Below are 7,816 nucleotides of genomic sequence, written 5' to 3'. Positions count from 1 at the left end.
TTACTGGCATTTTTATAATCTAAGGTAAAAGAAGCGTGCTTCTGAGGTTAGAGATTTTAAACCCTGGATAACTAAAAGCAAAAAGTATTTATGATACACATTCTACTGTAGAAAGAATACTTTATATAAACACACCAGTAAAGTCACATGAAATAGTATAAAACTAAGAAGCATTGAGCATGGCACAGTTCCTACAGATATGTTCATACTAAAAATATCAGCACTCAAGCTACTATAAATGCACTTCTATATGTAGTCATGAAATCTTCTATGGACTGAAAAAGGGGGGAATATAACAAAGATCTTTGTCCTGGCTTCCTCAGTGGAGAAAAAGCACTGACCCCTGGTGCTTTTTTCACTACTCTTGAAACATTTATCTTTCCTACGAATCCATGTGCAAAGTGAAGGAAATGTTTGTGGGTACAACCTGACAACCAGCGTTCAAGACATAGACAAACTGTTGCAGGTCCAACCTTAACGTCACTGACCTTAAAAAAAGAAACAAAGTGGCAGAAAGAAACACTGCTTGTTTGATGGAGCAATGCTACTTCTGTGGAAATCTTAACCACAGTGGTACGAAGTTATTGACTCCAGGTATGGTTGCTAATAGCATCCACATCAGATGGCTTTTTCCTCAACACAAAAGGAAAACATGATATTAGAAGTTAATAACACTACTCTGTATTGCGGCAGTATAATGAGAGCCCATTAGAGATCCCCTTATGTAAAACTGTATGTACACTGTTCTATCTCTTGAGATCTTATTGATGGAAAAGCTGCAATGAATGGTGTGACAATGAGCTTGTGAAAAATTAATAAATAAAAATTGATCATGGAGCGACACAGTGGAGAGGTGGTTAGCACTGATGCCTCACGGCGAGAAGGTCCCGGGTTTGAATCCATGGGCCGACTGGGCCTTTCTGTGTGGAGTTTGCATGTTCTCCCTGTGTCCGCGTGGGTTCTCTCCGGGTACTCCAGCTTCCTTCCACCGTCCAAAGACATGCTCGTTTGTGGTGATTGGTGATAAAGTCTATGACTATCTAGGTGTGCATGTGAGTGTGAATGGTTGTCTGTCTCTCTGTGTTAGCCCTGCGATAGACTGGAGACCTGTCCAGGGTGTACCCCGCCTCTTGTCCGATGACAGCTGGGATAGGCTCCAGCAGACCCCTCGACCCTTCACAGGAATAAGCGGGTACAGAAGATGAATGAATGAATGAATGAATGAAATTGATCATCACAGCTGATGAAACTGTAATAACCTAAGGAATAGATAGATAGATAGATAGACAGACAGACAGATAGATAACACAAGGCAAAGTGAACGACTGCGCCAAAGATTCGTAGTGTGATTTATCTTTGGCACACTACAAACTGAATGGTATGCTCCACACAGAGCCTTAGAGACAGCTCCGACTCTTATTTCACTCTCGCGCTCATTTTCTCACTTATTTCCACTTGTCTTTACCCTGAAGCTGTGCCTCAAACTGCAGGCTCCCAGCATGACCATAGGTAGCGATATTCCTTCTCTCTCCGTTCTTCCACTCCTCTCAGCCTTAATTATTTTTGGAAATCCAGATTCTTGCAAGCATCAAAAGGAATTAATAAAATGCAGATAAAGTGCGTTTGGGCATGGTAACAACACTGCAACATCTGCAGGCACCGGTCCCACAGCCCCCCACTTTCATGGTCTCAGTTGAGTCGTTGTCTTATGAAATGTTGTTAACCAGAATATTACTGAGGTGTGAAACAGAGAGAAATGAAATGTGGCATATGTTACCATGTTGTTTTTCTTTTTACTTCCATGTCTGTTTTGTTTGTCTCTTTATCACATGCTTGTTTGTGAACAGTTGTGTTCATCTCTCCTTTTTTTTCTCTGTTTGCTTCATACTGTGTGGATAAATAGAAATAATGAGGAATTAACCGGCTAATCAGTATCAGGAACATCTCTCTGGCCATGGTACCAACAAAAACATCTGCCTCCCCTCCAATAAGTGGAGACACATGCCAAAGAACACATTTTAAATTTCACAACACTGTTTTTTTTTTCCACGGATGGAAGCGCCTATATTGTTTTCATCTGTGAAATATAACTGTTGCAATGGAGGATATTAAATTCATGCACTGCAGCGTCTGAGAGGGGGTTATAAGAACAGAGATGGTGAACACAGATGAGGTGGTATGCTTTAGCAATAAGCTGTACCTTTTTTCACCACTCTTTCCATCATTTTGATACATATTTCATTATGCCATACTTTGTTCCAGAACTCTACGAGTTTCTTTTTGTATGTTTTGACAAATGCAACCTGCATTTCTATTTTTTAGGCTTATCGATTGTTTGAATCTTCTGGTGAGGCGGTCATAAAGTCTTCCCTGTAGACCTACTACCTCCTGGAGAGCTTTCTGAACTTCTCAACTTGATGCAAAGAGTTTTTTTGCGTGTGTAAATGATTCTCCACTTATCCACAAGACTACTTCTGAGTCCGTCATTTGCTTGTGCTCACCTGCTTCCACCCAGATGCTGATTATAATCTCCGTGCGGTTCCTTAATTCTCATATTAACAGCTTGGCTCCGGTTCAGTCTAAATGGCAGCTCTCGGCTCTCAGTTAGCTGCTATGTGTGAACCCTCACACTCTGAAAACCATGTACATGCCACTTTAATGCTGTATCCATTAGACTATCCATTAACCATATTTCAACTTGAATGTGGTGAAGCACTCAGCCTGAAGAACAAAAACGTGTAACTGTCCAAAAGCGTACAGCCTGGACTGCGTGTAATAGTACATGTGAGTGATAGTCTGACTACCTGCATGCTAATATTGGAGAGTGAAGGAAATAATAGTTGGAAACTATGAAATAGTTTTTACAGTTGAGTCGTTCATGGAAGGACATCCATTAAGATTCAAGAACTCCATCCAGCACCTTTGGGACCTATCATTCAGGGATCATCCTCTCTAATTGTCAGATTGTGCCATTGCAGTCAAGCTCCAAACTCTCTTCTACGAAGAAAGGAGGCTGTTAATAAATCATCGATCACAATATTAAAGACACTTGAACATCAAGTGCGTATCTATGCTACGTGTCTTGTGATAGCTAACCACAGAAACCTTGCACATGGAATCCATTACGAAAATTCAAAATGTGATGATTTTGTTTGTCCTCTCAATTCTCGAAAGAAGAAAAAGAAAATTTGGGGTCCGTCCAACACTGAGAAAACATCAAGAGCAGGGAGAGCTTCACATGCTGATAAAGAAAATATGTGAGATGTGAAATTGACCAGCTGCAAGCACAACTGGAACCACGAGCAGAAAAATGGATCATAATTTCCGTCTAATTTTCACAATCCAATTAATCCTGGAGAGCAGTTGGAGGTTTAATGTAGGAGTACACATTATATTGCAAGCCATTTTGGATGCATGGTGGCTGTAAGAGGTCAAAAAAGCATTTAGCCTGTTCAAAAAATGTTATGCAAAGATGGAGGTTTCGTGGTTTGTGAGTAAACGTGAATGTCAAAACGGTGGGTGACATTTATTTTCATATGCTTGACTAGACTTGGTGCGCAGACTACTTAAATTATGGTGTCCACATTCTTTTGGACATACTGCTAAGGATACCAATCGAGCAGCTGAAGGGATTTCATAAGCAGTGAAGGGTAAGTTTTGTATGGAATTAGATCTCTCTTCAAATCACTGGTTCTTCTTTTGGCACAACGTAGCAAAGGAACGCCGAACACATGGGAATGCTGTCTGTGTATATACTACATTACACATATACTGCTGTCCCATAAATCCCAGTCCTTTTACATACGGGTTCCTCATTGTCATCTTTGTCCTTAGACACTCATGTACAATATAGGCCTTACACTGCTGCTGTCAAAATGTCATGCACAAAATCCGCACAGCAGCTTTCATGCTCCACAGCCTTAGCAAGTCAAATGGACCAAACAATGCCACAGCATGCCTATCTCGCCTTGAGCCTACCCACTGCAATAGGCAAGTTACACAAGACGGCATAGCCTGTTACACACTCACACTGGAGCTCAAAAGAAACCTGATTGGTGTCCTAAATCCTTCTGATAGAATAAAACCATTTCTGCTCTCCTCTCATTGTGATTTTCCATATGAATTTTTGCAAAACACTGTCCTTTGCTGACATCATTTACGGTATTTGAATGGTCCAAAAACCAAATCCATCAATATTACTATCTTCATTGAATTTATGTGTTCATTTAACATATCTGCAAGGATTGATGTTGTAGATGTCACTCTGCTGTTAATCAAATCAAACCGCCCAGCATGGTGTAAATATTGTATAAGCCTTGTGATTCACAGCGTGTGCTGTTTATGAATAGGCACTTTTCATGCAGGTGGTTGAAACTTAAATAAGAAGAGGCAACAAAAAAAAAAGAAGGATAAAAAAGAAGAGAAGAAAAGAAGCAAGTAGTCTGAAGTAGGTTAAAGCAGACTATTAAAGAGTGCCATCTAGTGTTGATAGTTGGAACTGCTGAATAAATCCCACATCGACCCAGGTTGTTTAAATATGGTGGGGCAGAACAGGGAGAAAAAAAGCATATAACCCCATTTTGGGTCCCTTAATGATAGTTGAGGGGACACTGATGGAAATGTACTTTGTAATATAAAGTAATTCTAAAATTTTTCTTTGCTGTTTTTTTTTCCCGCGGTGTTATTCCATTAGCTGAAATGTGCTCTCTCTACATCCATCACTGATCATTATGGCATCTTAGCGTAATTGCCCTCCCCCTGTTGTGTGTGCACACTCGCCGGTCCTGAATGCCAGCAGTAATATCTCTGGGAGGGAGAGGGAGAGAGAAGGAGAGAGAGAGAGAGAGGGAGAGAGGGGAAGGGAGAGGGAGACGGGGAGAGAGAGAGACATATGCATACCCAGCTCATTTCCACCGCCAATCAAATTACCTGACCCAGCCGCAATACATCACTGCCAAACTGTTTATTAAACAAAAAGCCATGATTAAATTATTAATGACAGAGATTAATTAAGACACCGTGCAGGCAGCACGCACACACACGCACGCACACACACACACACACACTCACACTCACACACACACACACACTCTCTCTCTCTCTCTCTCTCTCTCTCTCTCTCTCTCTCTCTCTCTCTGAATAAATACACGTCCGAAGGCAGGCTGTAAGGCACTCACACATAAATCCATACACCAGCAAGAAGCTAAAACACACACACACACACACATAGCTAAAACACACACACACACACATATAGACAAACATGCCACTACTCTATTTCGCACTTTTCAACACAGCAGCATGCATAAATACACAATAATGTCCCCTGCCACTCCTGAGAAGAAGGAGTTGGGAAGGGAGAAATGTTGATGTGTAACTTTTACATATGTGCAGCAGGTACAGTGGACAGCGAAGGAGTGTGCCGGCAGCTTAAAGAGTAAACAGCGGCAACAGGAAGTCAACAAACGGCGTTAACGAGCTTGTTGTCAGCAAACTTTTCTTGATATTACCGCAAGGGTTTGTTTATGGTGGTGCTTATGCTGCTGTAATGGTTTGTTAGGGGTAGCATCTGTTTCTGTCGAGGGCCCCCCCGTTGTGCTCGTGTGTGTGCTTGCTTAAGTGTGAGGATAGTTTGGTGTGAGGGGAATCAGAGTAGACTCAATTGCAAAATCTAAATGGCAGCCTTAATTTACCTGTACTAATTTAAAGATTTGTACTAATAAAGGTGCGATGCTTGCCTTTACTTCAAGACTTCTAAATATAGCCAGAAATGTCATTATGTCATTATTTTATTAACACTATTACTATTATAGCTAAATACTGAGTTTTACGGTCATGTACACTGATACGATTGTGACTGACAGGTTAAGTGAATAACTTGGATAGTTTAGGCAGTAAGAGAACATTTTCTTCTTAAAACTGATGTGTTAGAAACAAGAAAAATAGACAAGTGGAAGGATGTGAGTGACTTTGACAGGAGCCAAATTATGATGGCTTTACGACTGGGTCAGAGCTAACCCTAACCCTAACTGCAGCCCTTGTGGGGTGTTTCCATTCTGCAATCAAAAGTGATCCAAGGAAGGAAAAGCATTGAACTGGTGATAGGGTCATAGTCGGCCACTGCTGCACATAGGGAGCGGAGGCTGGCCTGTGTGGTCCGATCCAACAGCTACTGTAGCTCAAACTGCTGAAAACGTTAATGGCCTGGTCTGGTGACTTATGTTTTCTTTTACATCTCTTGGATGGTGCGTGTGCAACACTGACCTGAGGAACACATGGCACCAAGATTTCCTATTAGAAGAAGGCAAGCCGGCGGAGGCAGTGTGATACTTTGGGAAATGTTCTGCTGGAAGACGCTGGGCCCGGCCAGTTATGTGGATCTTACTTGACACGAATCACCTACCTAAACAATGTTGCAGACCATACACCCTTTCATGGAAATGCTATTCCCTGATGGCCTCTTTCAGCAGGATAACGTGCCCTGCCATAAAGCAAAAATGGTTCAGGAATGGTTTGAGGAGCACAACAACAAGTTGTGGACTTGGTTTCCAAACTCCCGAGATCTCAGTCCATTTGAGCATCATGTGCTGGACAAACAAGTCCTATCTGTGGAAGCCACACCCTGCAATTCAAAGGATCTGCTGCTGACATCTTGGTGCCAGATGCCACGGCACCTAGTGGAGTCCATGCCTCAACAGGTCACCGGCACAATACAGTAGGAGGCAGGTAGTTATTTTGTTATGGGTGGTCAATGTATTGTAAACAAAACCATAAGAAGTATTCAAAAAGTCTGTTGTGAATTTACTTTTCACCTGAACCATTTATGCCTTCACCGAGGCAACAGTTATTCTTCCTTGTTCCACTGTGTTTAACTTTCCCAGAATAACATAATTAATGCCAATTTCACTTTTTCTTCCTTTGTTAGTGAGAGTCATTTTGTATGTGTAATACCTTTATGTTTGAAAACAGTTTCAAACTTCATTCTTCTCAGTTTATTCTTTTCAGCGTAATTTCTCTCGAACATATACGTAGATACCTGGCCAGGTCATATTTTTTTGTTCTTGGCATCTCTTGGGATTGTTGTATTGGCATAATTAACATTGCATTGCAATAATCAACACTGCATGTAGAGGTGGACAATCTAAACACAGTTCACACAATCGTCAACACCAGTTTGCATAGATAACCCTAGTATCAACTGAGAAGCATTTGTTAGGCCGGTTTTCTGTGCAATGCTGTGTAAACACCTCCTTACCACTGACGCACTAAAACAAAATGTAAAAACAGCATTCTAAATAATTAAGCATTGTTATATTTCCTTTTATCTTTAGCAAACACCAAGAACATTAGAGACCCTGTTTGCCACAGCTGAACCTCAGTCCCTTTTAAGTTGATCCTTCTGACAGTTGAATGAATGAGCTGCAGTGGTCGGGATTAATGGAGGGTATCTGCAGAGGAGATGGAGGATTTCCAGCATGGCTACCACAGCCTTACACCGCGCCACACTCATTTTATGATAAGGGAGATCTACGGCTTGAGATTGGTCCCGGGGCAGACCAGTAGACACTGGCCATAAAAAACACACAAGCCATAAAATAATGTGTGTATATGTGTGTGTGAGTAAAGGAAAGAGAATACATTTGCATTGTGTGTGTGTGTGTGTGTGTGTGTGTGTGTGTGTGTGTGTGTGTGTGTGTGTGTGTGTGTATGCACAAGAAAAAAAAATAAAAGAGCGAGTCTGGAGAGGCCAAAACAATCACCCAGTATCAGCACTTTATGGTGGAGAATACTATATCACCGTGACAACAAAGGCAGT

The sequence above is a fragment of the Chelon labrosus genome, assembly GCF_963514085.1.
Source record: "Chelon labrosus genome assembly, chromosome: 5".
Lineage (NCBI taxonomy): Eukaryota > Metazoa > Chordata > Actinopteri > Mugiliformes > Mugilidae > Chelon > Chelon labrosus.
The sequence above is the reverse complement of the archived record's forward strand: the minus strand, read 5'-3'. Positions refer to the sequence as shown.